Source organism: Toxorhynchites rutilus, chromosome 1 (genome assembly GCF_029784135.1).
Source record: "Toxorhynchites rutilus septentrionalis strain SRP chromosome 1, ASM2978413v1, whole genome shotgun sequence".
In the NCBI taxonomy this organism is placed as follows: domain Eukaryota; kingdom Metazoa; phylum Arthropoda; class Insecta; order Diptera; family Culicidae; genus Toxorhynchites; species Toxorhynchites rutilus.
This window is the reverse complement of record NC_073744.1, coordinates 155,771,163-155,787,394: the sequence shown is the minus strand read 5'-3', so window position 1 is coordinate 155,787,394 and position 16,232 is coordinate 155,771,163. Positions and strand designations below refer to the sequence as shown.

Below are 16,232 nucleotides of genomic sequence, written 5' to 3'. Positions count from 1 at the left end.
CGCCCAAAATAGATTTTTTGATTTGAATACTTTCAAACATCCACGTTTTCTTACTAAGTGAACGTTAGTGAGTCCAATCACTGAACTCTTCATTGATTGATTACCCTTTGACACTTTACAATTTCCTTTTACTATAAATTGTCTAGTACTTCTACCAAAATTCGTCCTTATAATATACAATTATTTTCAGACACAATTCTCGCTCAAGATTCTTCAAGCATTTGGAAATAACATGTTTATCCGTTGCATGAAATACCTGTTTGATACAGAGAATATTACAGAATAAAGACAGTTCAAATCGGACCATTCCTTCCTCAGGTTCAGGGCACACCAACACATTTGGCCTTCCATTTTTGTTTATATAAATAGAAAATATAGGAATGCGTTATTCCGTTTGAAAATCCTTTTCAACTTTCGAACAAAAATCAATTTCGTTAGCGCCAACATCAAATGGACTAACAACGCTTGGCTAACTGTATAACGTATGGGAATTCAATTTTCTGAATTTTCCGATTTTTCTCTCCGCTATATTGATCTACGGGAAGAGACGAATACAACGAAATATAGATGACTCAAATTGAACCATTCCTTCCTCGGGTTTTGCGCTTACCAACACATTTAGCCTTCCATTTTTATTTATACATATAAGATATGGAAATGCGTTATTTCGCCTGAAAATCCATTTCCACTTACGAACAAAGATCAATTTCGATAGCGCAAATATCGAATGGACTATCAACGCTTATGATGATGTAATTTTCGAACATGTGGGAATTAATTTTTCCGAATTTTCCGACTTACCTTTAGGATTTTCCGAAAATTTTCCGATTTTTCTCTACACTATATTGATCTATGGGAAGAGACGAATACAACAAAATACAGGAGGCCAAAATCAGACCATCCCTTCTTCGGGTTTTCCGCTTACCAACAGATTTTGCCTTACATTTTTATTTATATAGATTAGAATAGTTGAAATGAGGGTTTTCAAAAAAAAACTTGTGCCATGCCGTACACGATTCCAGCCCTTCTAGTTATCTGAAACAAAAAAAAATCGAACAGATTCTAAATAAGTAAAGATGCCGCTACCGCATGAACCTCGGACCAGTCAAAACCATGTTTTTAGTGGCCAAATTGCGGCCGTTTGAAGAGAAAAATGCAGTTTTCAACTTTTTTTTATCTTTCCCAATTTTTAAAAAAAAGTAAAATTAAAAAATATATATTTTTTTATTGGTTCATGCGATAGTGAGATGCGTACAGATTGTATTCATATAAATTCGATATTAATCGGTTCAATAGAACTTGAAATATCGTGTACGTCAGTTTGAAAAAACTAGTTTCGAGAATCACGCGTTTTAAGTTCATTGTTATTGCCGTACCAAGTTAGATACCGCATCACCAAAATGGCTATAACTCTAGAAATAATGGGATTCTCGAAAAGCTCTTTCTAGGGTATATTCTAGAATGCCTTCAGAAACATAAAGAAAAAAAAAGATTTTTCTCAAGTTTCTAGACTAGAATACTGTCTTCATTATCTTCATGATAAGCTCAAACCTTTGTGGGGCAATCATTATTTATATTTACGGAGAATTAAATCACAACGTGTAGCATATCAAATAAACCTTATGGAGCTTCCGAATCGATTCGTATGCAAATCAACCTTATTCATTCGCATCACTAATGGTTATAAACATTGAAACTATTTCATAAAAACGTTACATGTTTTGTGATCTGACACCCAAATTGAATGACCACGTCAAAAAACAGGAACAGAAAAAACAGAAAGTAAAGCTTTATTCAAACAAAATAAGAAGGATGATGTCCAAGACACGACCGCATTGTCGTCGTAGGACTACAAAATAATTTTATCCAATTCGCCTGTGTAATACTTTAATTTACTAATTTCATAATCAAATATTTAGTAGCGCCGGCTTTGTGTCGACTGTCGCATGAAAATATCTGCGTCTATCAAGAGCCACGATAGCCGATATGCATATGCACACACTACACCGATTCAGTATCGACCGATAAAAATGTTTGATGGGCTTCCCTCTAAATGATGGCATCCGACATACGTGCCGTGTGAATCACTGAGAATGGGATGCACCCAATGCTCTCGGAATCTCTTTTTGATTTTCCTTCTCCGTTGTATGAGAGCAATAATAATATTTTTTTTTCTTATACAGACTTACGTGAGGTTAATTGAAAATCTGAATTTTTGATCAAATACGCCATTTATTTTGTTGAGAAAGCTGCATGCAACTGTATTGCAAAAAAACTGCCCTAAAAAATTGGAGTATTTCCAGATTCCTTTAGAAGTCTTTGGTTAAGCAAAGTATTGAAATTATATTCCAAGTGTAGCGAAAAAAAAAATTTGTTCTAGAGGATGTGAAAACTCAAAATAAATACGTCAAATTAAATTGATCGGGTTTTGATCGCGTTCAACAGTCATTCGATGCCCTTCAGCTGTAGATTTCTACGAAGAGAACACGAAAAGCGAAGCTCCCGGCAAATCACACTTTGTTGACTCGACTGTCTCAATTTTTTTAGCACAAAATACAGCTAACATTGATGAAAGCTCTCCACCGTTATGAAAAACTGGTTAACTGTTTAAAAGTATCTAACCTCATTTTGTGACTTTAGAATCGACCAAGAATCTTGAAAATGGAACCTGGAATTAGTGTACCGATCCCTTTGTGCGAAGCAAAAGTTGAAGTTCAGTAATTCAGGGACGGGAATATGAGTTCTGTATTCTGGTTTTAGACTTTGTAGAATAAAATTGGAATTCAATAAACAATTCAAGATGTGTCGGAGCCGACATTGATTTTTAATGCATCATTCGCCTGATCGATGAGTCCTCGTATAGAATTTGTACTCAAATGGATCCAATGTTAGAAGCGAACTACATGCATGGACAATGGCCTAATAAATGACGACAATGTTTTTGACGTGGGACTACGTCCAACCAGAATATATGGGGGGTAAAATGAAAACCTAAACACAGAACATGCATGAAAAAATGAAAGATTTGAAATGCTTATAACTCGAACACTTCTCAATAGATCGGACAGATGTTTGCATCAATTGATAGGACATATTTTTACGCATCTATCACAATTAATAAAATGTTATTTTTCTTCAGATAAACAATTGAGCAACTGTGAAATGTCAAGCGTTATTTAAACGCCCTACCTGCCACGTTTTGATTGGTCTGATTTACGGTTTCCCCAACACAGACTTCAAAATCAATTTACCTGGGGAAATCCGCTTTGCAAATTCAGTAAAACCTGTTTTTGTGCCGTTTTTTTTTGTGCGGTTTTTTATTTTTGCGCGGTATATGAATAGAAGCATATTTGACGAAGTAATCGTCCATTTAGTTTTTTTTCGATAGTTTATATGCATTTCAGTGCCTATTATTTCAGTGAAATCATTCCCCTCCTCCCATCAAATGCTCTACGTTATTCTAAGTTTTTGCATGACATGATTCCTAACAGCAACACGTTTCGACATGAAACTAAAAGCACAAAACAGGCACGCGCAACCGAAAAGGCAAACTAAATTCAATCGAATTCGAAAAATGTTTCAATCGATCAATAATTTAATCAATACAAACAAATGATTACTAAGCCAACTGTAGTCCCACGTCAACCTTGCGGTTATAACATAGATATAACGCACCCACCTTTTTTTAATTTTACAGCTTAATCGACAATGACAATGACTAATCGTGATAATGATAGGACAATGATTAATTGTGATAATACAACCAAACCCAGGCAGTTTCTAGTATTTTCTAGTAAAAATAAAATCCTCCATAATGAGTATCATACTAAATTATTGTTACTACACTACTTTTTAGGACGACGCGAGAGGCTTCTCTACGCGTCGTGGTATGCATATAGACTTTTGCATTCCACTGAATCTGTAATCAACTGTTGCATTGTGGCTTGGTCGCTTCCATGAAGATTACTTGTTCGGTTTCCTCGAATCAGCAATTTCCCCCTTGATAGATAAAATATTTTTTTTAATAAATTGTGTTAAATATAACTTACCAATTCATTTGTCATAGTGTTCAAATTTGTTTGAATGAATGTCATCTCCTTTTGATATTCAGTTTAAGTGTGGCGTTCTGTTTACTCTAGTTCGATCTAGCCTGAAAAAAGTAAATGCCTGTGTCAAATATCAATCAAACAGCATCAAAATAAATTAAAAAAAAACAAGAACTTAAATAAGACGAAAAGAACAATCGTTACGTTTTTTGAATGTTTGTAAAATTTTTATTTGATTATCTACTCATAAGTGCCGAGTATTTATTGCAGCACCCAAAAAAACATAGTATCGACCCTCCGACGAAATGAAAATTGAGCTTATCGTTAGAAAAACGTTGACGTTGACTGTCTGATACAAAATAAGGAAATAAAAAAGAACATGGTTTGTTTTCAGATGTTTTAAGATATGTGACTTTTAAGCTCATTTCTGACTATTTTCTTTCTCTATTGTACAATTAATATTTTTGTGAGCGGGGACCGCCACTGATATTGTGCTAATGCTCTTGATGTGGAATGAATGAAAAGCGTAGCAAGGACATTCCTAGGCTCATAGTGTTAAAATTGAAATGAAAAATATAAAATTCTGGACCAAAAACATAGGCTGTATTTTGGCAACCCTAATAACCATCAGTTTCAAATAATTCAGTCTAGTAACAAATCCGATTGTCACATTTTATTTCAACTGAATCCAACCACGATCCCGCCGCACGTGTTCCCATAAATTCATTCGAGTGCACATGCACAAGACGCGCGTCTCTAAAATTGGCGGAACGTTTTCGGTGCGCGGGTCATCAACATCCCCTTCATCCTCCAACTATTCCCGTCCCTTGCATCACAGCTGCAATCGGGATGTGGCACTCAGCGATGGCAGTAGTGACAGCGCGAGAGTGTCAGTCCTGCGAACAAAACCAAAAAAAAATGCTAAACACTCAGTCAGTCATTGGGAATCGATTTGTGCGGTAATTGGTACGCGCGACGATCGGAGTTAAGGTGATCTTCCGAACCCGCTATCGGCTGGATATCGATCGGTATGTGTAAATGCACCATGCGATGACACATCTCGCGTTGACCACGTGTAGGATTAGTGCAAGTGCGTGTGCACTACTAAGTGCCCGTTTTTCCGGGAAAGCCCAACTAATGTCCGAGCTGAAAAATTAATAACTGTGACAAGGTGGATAGTGACCGCAACCGCAGTAAGCGGCAATACTTCAATTTCTCGTTAAAACTCGCCGCTTCATCCACCTTCACCTATGAAGTCCTCCCCACCCCTTCGCAATCTGGTCGGAAACCGCGTGCTAAAGTCAATCGAAACGATGTCGGGCGTGTTCGCGAAAAACCAGTATGGAATTAAAGTGGTGCATTAATAATTGAAGTTTGCTGCGATACCGTATTTATTCTCCGTTTCTTATCCGTTTCACTTTTAATTAAACCTCCCACACTCTCTCGAACGCGCAACTCCAACGCGGAACACTGCGAAGGCGTCACACGGGGAGATTGTTGTCTTCCCCAACGAGCGGCCGCAGGGTCCGCACTAGGACTCCGATCCGGACTGGATCCGGATATTCCGACAGTTTTTGCACTTTTGACGACGCTTCCGAAACCGAGCCACCAACGCGCCATCACCATCCCCTCCCAACCCCGCCATCGCAGCGAAAAGGTAAATTGAACAGCGGCAAGTATTGTACCCGGACGCCTGCTATCACATTGGCGGGCGGCTACAGCAGCAACAGCCGACGCCGGATTACAGATAATCGATTTCGCTCAATTTTAATTCACTTCGTCGAATGCGAACCGCGCGGTTTATCTGAAATTAATATCTCACGCGCGTTCGACACATACGGTTGCGAATGCACATCCCCCCTCAGCCACAGCTTCCTTTCTATTTTTCGTAGGACTCGAAACACCGCGCCGCGATAGTATGCATGTCACTATCAATCGCTGCCGAGGAGACCGCGTGAGGGAGGAACCGCGGGTTCCGAGATTCCGGAGAGAGAGAAAGAGAGAGAGTAGAAAATCTAGTTCCTGATTGGGTAGGTCGACTCCCCTTTTCCCGGGCGCGGATTCCAATCAGCCGTAGATTAGGAGGGGGATTTAATTGAACACAATAATCACCGACGTGTCGTGCTAATTCTGTTCTTCGTTTACTCGGAGAAAGGAATGAGGAGTGAGGTTTGGTGAAGTTTTAGATGGAATCCGGATTGCATTAGAACTACACGGACATGTCCGCAATTTGTCCGCGAACAATTCTTCCCGATTGCGTTGTTTTACATGGATGCACCATGGTGGCAAACGGGTTGACTTTCCACCGTGGAACAGGATATCTGTTGAACTGTTATATCAGAGTTTCGACAACAATTCTCTGCTAGATAAATTCATACCCATACCATATCTTTTTTAAATTTTAATATTTCCTATCACATTAAATCCAAAGCGATTAGAACAAACATTATTGACAACTGGTTGATTCTGAAAGACATACAGCCTTATTTTTGTCCACGACCGTATCTGATTTTCGTTCGAATGACTCGAATCCGTTCGAAGAAACTTTTTTCGAGCGTCAAAATTTGATGTTCAATTTCAATTTCTGAAACAAATCGAGCAATAGGACAGTTTAATGTAAAATTTTTCGTTCGAACGAATCGTCTAATTGCAGTTTTCGTTCGAAATGCGAGATAGCGGAAAATGACCACAAAAGGAATCGCTCACATGTGAAGACCTAGGATAGCAGATAAGTTTTCTATCTAACGATAGCACCCCTCTCTCATACACATACATATTGAATTTGCATTTTTTTTTTTCACACATCTACAGGTAACATGTGAAGTAGTTTCATTAATTCATCAGTTCATTTGTATCATTCAAGAATTCATAACTTTGAATTCTGGAAATCAGATATTGAATGTCGTATTTCGAACATCGTATTTCATTTCAGATATCATAATCAGGTACTGGTTAGCAACGGCAAAACAAACGCGTAGTATAAAATTGAATATGTTTGCATATTGATCAGGCCCTGTGTTATTCGTGCAAAGTAGTGTAGGGTTGATGCTTACTGTGTGTTGCGAGTGATTTCAGTTTTTGGATGTTAGGATCAAGACTTATATAATTCAGACTTTTGCCTTATGTAATTCTTCGATTTAATAATTAATTAATTCTTCAACCCTTTATTAAGTTTCAAATCACAAATCATATGGTTCAATATAACGGAATATATGGTGGGTCGATTGGTTACAGAGGTTCTCTCGGTTGCAATCTCGGGTTTCCCGCAGAAGGCCCTCCGCCGTCGCGATTAGATTCCTAATCGTGACGGCGAGTGATGTCATTGCAAGGGGTCTGATGGGGTGACCGGGAGGGCTCGATTGTTTCTAGAGAGTTTTTTTTTCGGTGACCTTCTCAGGTTTTCCAAAAATAACAAAATTAAAGTTGCGATACAGAGAGCCTGATTACGAGCGTCACTTCACGGTGAGAGCGAGATGATTTGTATGCAAGGTTTCATACACTTCATCTCGTTTTCGCCGTGGGATGATGTTCGTGATCAGGCCCGAAGTAGGCGTGATGAACAGCGAAACATATCGCCGAGTCGATTGGCCTTGGAGGAGTTGTCTCGGTTACCTTCTCAGGTTTCCCAAAGTTATTTTTCTGCGATGAAATTTCGACTAAAAAGATGCGTTAAATAATCAAATAACAATAGCTGGTCCAATAAATTGTTTAGACTTTCCTTCTCAGGTAACCTAAAGATAATCTCTGCTACGCGTTGTGACACATGAAGTTTTTGTTTCGTCAAGTAGTCAATAGTTCGCGTTTACATAATCACACCACTTACCGCAGTGAATCCTGATTTTTCTTAACCATTCCCACTAACAACTATCCCTTCCATGATAAACGCTAGGGAACCACGCTATAGAGGCGACCCTTCTGGCCTTCGGGCGGCGAATATCATACTAACATTCCTTCCCTTCCCCTGGTGACTGTAAGGACGTGGCCGGCGTCGTTATTGACCATTTAAAGCTCGAATCACCGAAAATTGCACAACGAGAATGATTTGCTAGTCCCAAGCGTCATTCTGTGTGTTCTTTGTGCAATTTGGTTGGTTCAGGTCAATCACGGAGAGCAACTACGAATTGTACAGTCTACCCAAGCTCAAGCTCAAGAAATGCGAGATAGCGGAAAATATAATTGATGACATCGGTTTAACAAATCGATTTTCCAAAATATGTGATATGTAATCAAAACCCCTCCAACTCATCTGAACAATTCGAAACATAGAGCAGTGCATATTTTGGATAATCGAATTGCCAAAACGATGTCAACATTTATTTTTCGCAATTTCACATTTCGAACGAAAACTGGAATTAGACGATTCATTCGAACGTTTGCAAGTTCGAATGGAACCAATGTGATTCGAATGAAAACAACGAATAAGGGTGATATTCATACCCAATCCAAGACATAATCAGGAACAGATGACTTACTGTCAACAAATAGATTTTTTCGGTCGGTGTAAATGTCAAGTAGGTTCAGTACTGACCGCAACAATGATAAATACTCAAAATACGTGTTCGAGCAAACGATTTTTCGAAAATAATGTGACCAAAATAAATGGTGAAACCTTTCGGGAAGTTCTCTGGAACCTTTTTTTTTTTTATTTGAACCAACCTTTTTGGTTTTTCTTTGTGTTATAGAGGCTTTCAGCTTATTCTTCAGTTTATTCTCCTCTAGCTTTGAACAGACCGATTAGAAAACCAAAACAAACTCTCTCGTAACATCTAATATGTGGTAGTGGAATAAACGTATCTTCTACGAAGTCGTTAGTTATGAAGTTTTTAAATTTAATTTTTTTTTATTTTTATATCACAATATGTTTTAACCCTTTGCGGTCGGGATTTTCCTTGAAAGTAATCCCCTGATCTTTCCACGCTAATAATCTTTTGTTTTTTGATAATGTACTTAAGTATGATTCCTTGCTGTGGTGGTTGAGAACAGACAAACGACCTTCTTCTTCTTCATGAATGGCGTTAACGTTCCCTGTGGAACTTTTGCCGTCTCACCGTATGCATTAGCAAGCGTCATTTATTAATACTTAGTTGAGATTTCCTAAGCCAAATAACACGCCTTGAAAGTATTCCGAGGGGCAAGCTCTTGAATACACGTCATCACAGTGCAAGTCGAAGGAAATTTCTTTGACGAAAAATCCTCCGGCCAGAACGGGTATCGAACCCAATCATGCATCATGCCGGGTGTTCGGGGTTCGGGGAATTTTTCGTCAAAGAAATTTCCTCCATCTTGCACTGTGGTCACGCGTATTCTAGAGCTTGCCATGCATTCATGGTGCGTTATTTGGCAAAGAAATCTCAACTAAGTTCTACTGAAAATGATGCAAATAAAACTACGTTAAGACGGCGAAGTTCCTCTAGGAACGTTAGTGCCATTTAAGAAGAAGATACAATAATTATAGCATTTCTTAAAGTTTTTTAAAGAACCTTGAATTACGACACGTATGAAAACAACAATAAAGTGTGAGTGTGATGCAAAATACATAACCACTCTCCACCAGACGGTATGACGACATAACCGATGCGATGTAACATTTCATCGAGCATCTGTCACGAATGGAATATCGCTTTCATACATACATCAGCGCTGTGCTGTTTTCTCCTTTCAAATCGAAACGCGTTGTGTGGCATGTCGCTTTCAAAATCAATTTCGCGTCGCGCAAACCCTATGGGCGTGTATATGTGTGTGTGCCATCGCCTTCAAGAATGGCAGTTACCTGCTTTCTTGTTTCATTTCAGTCCATTTTCATATACACTCTGTCCAACTTCTATAAGAGCACCCTGATTCTATTTCGTTGCAACACAAACAGTTAGAATTTCAACAAGATACATTCTCGATATTTTTTCATGTTTCCGAAATTGCGACCTTGAGCTCTTCAATCGTGGTGTACTGTTTTCCTCTAGTGTGGATTCTGCGTACAATGATCCCCCTAAGATTTAGTTTCCTTGCTGATATGAATAGTAGCATTGTTTTGCTTGAGTGTGATTTTTTGTGACGATATCCACGCAAAAACAGTGGAAGAGAGGATTCCAGAACATGTATGTAATCCTTGAATGATGCTAAAGCTATCTTGAGCTTTCCGGTTGCACAGAATCCCGCCCAAACCATGCACGAGCCTCCATCAAAATTCGTGATTGAAAAATACTGTTCCTTCTTCCGTAAATCACGCCTGTACCCGTTGAAACCATCTGGACCATCCAAATAGAACTTTTTTTCGTCAATGGAGATAACCTATACATTGAAGAACTTTTCGTTATGATATATATACAAAATGTATTCTTTTGGAAAAAATCTTTGTCGCAACATACCATGTCCCATTGTCGGTTCTAGTGAGCTTTGGCAAAACTCAGACGTCTTCCGATGTGAGATGGTGTGAGATGAAGAGCTTGAGCCTTTTAAGCTTACCATTACCATTTTTTACCATTCTACGAATTGTCACCCGAGTAACATTTAAATTGAAATATTGTTTTATTTGCATATGCGAAAATATAACTGGTCTTATAGAAACTTGACACTTGAAAAATACAAAAACATGCATTTACGCTCAGCGCTTTTACACACACATATATGAATGCAATGTATGGTAGCCAATACTAATACACTAGAATGTAAGTTGAAGCATTGCTCGTTTATAATAGCACAAAGCAGCAAGATCACCTAGTCTTCTAGAAGTTGGACAGAGTGTACTACTCATCGCTAATTCACCTATATAGGTTTTTTTTATCACACACATTTCCACGTGTAAGCAGCTCTTTCAGATATTCTGGAATTTGACGACGGATCAGTATTCCATTGATCAATTTCAGACAGACCTAAACTAGAGTTGGTCGAAATGATCTCATCTTTGGCAGAAAAAATGTTTTCTGCACCTTTTTTAAGAGTTTTAAAGAGTTTTATACCGAATAGATATTCCAACATCAAGACGAAACACTGGTTTTCTTTTATCGATGTTCATAAATCTACATAAAATTCCTTATTGATAAAACCGTCCCTACAGAAATATTAATCGTTGGGTCGCCTTTTTTCTATAGTTTTTTTTAATTAAGCTGGATTAGCTGAATTCATCTTTAACAGTGCATTCTCAAACTTAAGTTTAAATAGCAAGTTTGCCTCGTGGATATTATCTTTGTCTAAAACATTGCTTGATAAGACTCGCAATAATAAAATCGACAAGTTATGCATATTAGATATGTTATAACAGTCAGTGTCGCCTTGTGATTTTTGTGGTTTCTGGGTGCTGTTTATTTTAAGGGATTTTGGGGAAGTGTAGCTGGCTAAATTTTAGTATTTCAGTATTTTTGGTTTTTTTGATAAGATATTCGAAACATTACAAAACTAAACTTTGGGGAGAATAGAGCGTCGCAAAGGAAACTAGACCATTGAGTAGAGATGGGCAAAACAGTTCACTTTGATGAACGGTTAAGTCTCTAGCCGTTGAACTAAGTTCTTTGAACCGTTTTTAAACATCACATGTTAGCTGGAACCCAATATGCATAGGTGGCTTCACAGCTATTCATGTCCTGATATTGATATCGTTAGATTAGATAGGACTTCTGAAAAAATGCCTACTTTATTCGCTAAATTGTTTACTTGTTTTACTATCTTCACTGTTTGTAATAAAATCAAAAAAACTGCTGAATAAATTTCCTATCTAATGTTACATATATAATATATCGCAATAACGATTTTTCGTTGTATGCTTTTCAAATCTCTCATGTTTTTGTTACATTTTTCGTAGAGTGACCCCCTATATAGAAATCAAAGACGTAGTCCTACGTCTAAATTTCCGAACCACACCAAACAGGGATTGAACCATGGCCGGCTGGGATGTAAGAATGTTCCACAGATTGTCGATCATTTTCCGGACTTCATTTTGAATTCGCCGGAGCCGGTGATTATTTTTTGGCACTTGATCGATTTTCCGTCTGAGAAGTCAATTTTTGTCAAAACATTTTTTTAGATAACAAAAAATTTAGACGTTTCATACAATTTTAAGACATTTGGCATCAACGAACTTTTTTTTTGGAAATCCCAATTTCGGACGATTAAATCTTGTTTATTTTTCATAATCTTACAAGTTATGTATCACTGCTCATTCACGTGGAAATAATCCCAAGCTGAATGACACATATGTCCAAATTTAATACGACGCGAGCTGTAAAATACTCTGAAACTATTCAACATTGCATATTTCCATTCACTGTTATCGTCTAACCTGGTCTTTTGTGATTTCGTATCATTCCCAAAACTGGAAAGAACTATTAAAAGATGACGTTGTAAAGATCTTACAAATCGAAATCACAAAAGGAATTGAATGTCATTCCGAAAACTGAGTTCTCGAAGTTTAGGAACATTTACAGGGGATTGTGTCCAGCGTATGACCGCATTTCTGTCGTAGGATTACGAAAGTTGCGAACTGAATGAACTGAATGAACTGAATGAACTGAATGCACTGAATGCACTGAATGAACTGAATGAACTGAATGAACTGAATGAACTGAATGAACTGAATAAACTGAATGAACTGAATGAACTGGATGTTTTGAAAATGAAATGAATGAAAGAACGGCTCTGAAATACTGAACCAATTGAACATTTAACTAGTTTTTTTTAGTTGTAATTAAATTACATCTCCAACGCTCTCAAGAATATTTTCCCCAAAGAAATAATCCACAATTTATACTATGCAGCACTCTTCGCAGAACGGCAATAGAAAATCCGAACCGAATAGGTTGTATGTTGGCGGTGAAGGCAATAACAACAGAAAGTACAGCTTTTGCCACTGGAAAATACTCCATTCACATCCGGCTTGAAACACGCACTTTCAATCCGGAAAGAATGCACGTATTCACGGTAAATAAAAATCGATCGGAAAACAACGGTTTTTTTTTTAAATTTTTCAATTCAATTCAATCCAATTTTTTTTAAATTCGATTCAATTTTTCTCAAAATTGAAAAATAAAATAAAATTAAAAAAGATGTATTTTGCTTTTCATATATATATTTTGGTTACCTTGCTATAACCGAATAGGTACATGTTTCTGCCGTGATATTACTTCACAACCTTAATTTACCTGCCGCTAATTGAAAATCTATTGTTACGTCGTCCCATGTGCAGATAAGGAATAATTGCATGAAATGATGAGTTGGGTAACAATCCGCGCCTCGCAGCTTCTAATTAAACATATATAATCTCCATTTAGACTTATAATCGAGCCTTGATGAGCGCACAAACGAGCCGCTGAATATTTTATTCCACCATCTGAATATCCATCTCGCCGATGGCATGATTCTGACACACAATCACACACATACATTCCATCCGATCAATTGTCATCCAAGACAACTGATCGGAGTCGAATGTGTTTTTCCTTTCGCGATTGCACCGCTGCCACAATGACATCTGTCAAAAGTGACATTCCGACTGGCTCGTTACTCTTTGACGAGAGGAAAGTCATTGAAAGGAAAAAAAAAACTATTTTATATTGACACCCGATCCTTCCATCTCTCACACACGAGAGAGCCAGCCGTCAAAAGGACACTCGTGAACGCATAAAGCACTTACTACGGGCTTGTCCAACTGGTTTGATGCGCTTCACTTATGTAAATTCGATGTAAAATATGCGTCAGTCAGCCAGCTAGCCTGTGTTCCCTCGCTCCGCCTGGTTGCCCCCCACAACCTTCGCCAATTGGCCGACCGACCGCTGGAAGCGACAGAGCACTCGTTCCGTCGCAATGGCAATAATTATTGATCGATGGTGTGAGCTACGCCGCCACCGAGTGCGACCGGTACAAATGGTGTTCATTACATCGCAAGCAAATGCCCTCTGGCAATTGCCCACCCCTCTAGCCACAGGAAGGTGGCTGGGTTGGGATGGGGTTGGGGGAGAACTGGGTGGTGGGAATTCACACGCGGATATGCAGCGTGTGCTTTTTGTGGCGATCGGTTCTAATTGAATGATAATCACAGTCATTTTGCGTGAGGCTGTAGGAATTGCTGATTGATGGCTTTGGTGGCATGAGGTGTGCGGATGAGTTATGGAACTGTGAGTTCGAAACAACAACTTGTCGTGGAGCGGTGGTTTCGTAGCGGCGATTGCGACGGTAGGGACGGGAGATTATCGAATTGACCCACTGCTCCGATTATCGATCGTTGAAATACGCACCAAAACCGTAAAACTTGGCAACGGTTGCAAAATCTTCTCCACAAAAGTTGCTGGCAGAGCAGAACTTTCATTCTTCCCATGATGCCAGCTTCTGGTGCATTTAATTTTCCCACACACACTCACACAAAACAAAACTGTCGTACACGCGCGGTTTGGCTTGTTAGGGGTGGAAGAAGGGTCGACCTGAGCGAAGAAACACTCACATAAGAGGCTCATCATAAATGCAGCTTCAAAGTGCATGTCACGCGCGTCTTCCGTTTTACCTCTCGCCGCCGCTACCATCGTTCTGATCCACATGTTTCCGCGCGCTAAATTAGCATACGGAGTGTATGAGTGGGTGGTATCTTGTGTGTCGCTCGAGTTCTAGCTAAGTGCGTCACATAAATCCACTCGGGCCGAAGATTCATCGATACGAGCTCCCCAGGAGTACCCTGCTAATGAAGTGGGGCGGGATTATCTATTATGCAGAGATCGTGATCCACCTTGGTGGCGCCAACGTCTCGTAACGCATATTCTCGCCCCGATTGCATCGATTTGGCATCGGTTGACAACAGGAAAGGGTACGTTAAAAATTTGATTTTTGTCAACGTTTTGTGTTTAGAAAATTGTCAAAATTCGTCCGGCTGCACCGCAGCCAGCAGCGTGAGATCATGGCTGACAAACGCAACCATGAAATCAATCAATTGAATTGAATTGAAGACCAGCCACCATACTCCATGAATGAACCGTCTCCACCGGTCGCTTCCCTCCCTCCGAAACGGGGTACAACAGAAACACTACCGCCCACACCATTCACTTTTTTTCTGTTGCCCCATTCACTTTAGTTCGCATGCAATCACATTTCCGCCCCGTAGAAACCCTACCCGGCACCACGTCACAACGAAATAGGACTAGCGGCAGATTGCGTGCTCATTCCCGTTCCCCTGGCCCAACCCGCGGCCAATCAGGTCTCGGTGGAAAAGGTGGCGGTAACGGCGGCGGCGGCGAAGGTGGAGGAAACGTTGGCCAATTGTTTCGATGTTTGGCTGAATCCACCAGCGCGCTAAGTGAACGCGATTGTGTATCGATTTTTATGCTGCCGCCGCCGCCACAACTGCCCTGAAAAATGGCTCAATGTATTAAATAATGTCCAACAACGTGGATGAACGGCTGAACTTTTGAATTTTTAATCCGGCTGCCGCTGGGCGGCTAAAAATGTTGCATGTTTGATGGAAGGATTTCCCGGAGCGCAGCGTGCGTCAGAATGCGTTTGTTAGCGAGGGATGGCCCTTCCGGAAAAAGGGGGTTTCTTTGTTTTATAAAGTTTGCTCGGCTTCAAAGCTTCTGGAACCTGTGTGTTGTGTCAGGTCACAACAATTATGAGCTAAGAGCATTTATGTATGTTCGTTCGCTACTTTTCTTGTTCCAGAGTAATTCAAATGATGCTAATAACATTACCAACGAATTTGGGAGGAGTCAATTTTTAAAACCCCAATACACTATGTCTCATAACTATAAACCAATCTTTTTTTTTTTTTTGAGTTTCCAGCGATACAGAAGAGTTCGGATGAATTGATGTATCTACACCCAAAATAAATTTTGAGCAGATGTTTTGGCAACACTTCATTTTTTTTTTTATTTTTCAAACATGACTTATTTCAAACAAAAATGAAATGTGTCAAAGTTAAAGTGAAAGTTCATTGACTTTTACGAGTACAGTGAAGTAAAAATCATGATTTATAAAAAAAAAATTAAATTATTTAAAAAAGATAGAGGTTGGGTGCCAAAGAACGAATTGTAGAACGATTAAAGAGCTTTTATTTGATTGATAGAAACATTTAAGTTTATTTTTTTTTGTATGATATTAAGAATAACCCCTTAAAAACCACCAACTTTAAAGTTTTTTACTTCTAAAATGTTACTTAAATCCTGAACTACAAACTGCATAGTTAGCACTCGATGTAGTATCGTTTTTCTACTCTATTCT

General features: G+C 38.9%; 1 protein-coding gene across 23 annotated transcripts in view; it reads left to right on the top strand.

Annotated features, from left to right (window-relative positions):
• LOC129770692 (protein tramtrack, beta isoform) overlaps positions 1 to 16,232 on the top strand; it is a 618,642-nt gene that overhangs the window by 282,052 nt on the left and 320,358 nt on the right. The window contains exons 1-2 of one of the 23 annotated variants that reach the window (XM_055773779.1): positions 4,974 to 5,074; positions 5,525 to 5,703. The exons of 20 other annotated variants lie outside the window; for them this stretch is intronic. The gene's annotated coding sequence lies outside the window, so the exon portion shown is untranslated. Of the gene's footprint in view, positions 1 to 4,956; positions 5,075 to 5,124; positions 5,704 to 16,232 lie in introns of those variants that run through there. 2 more of the 23 variants (XM_055773818.1, XM_055773810.1) reach the window with 2 other exon arrangements.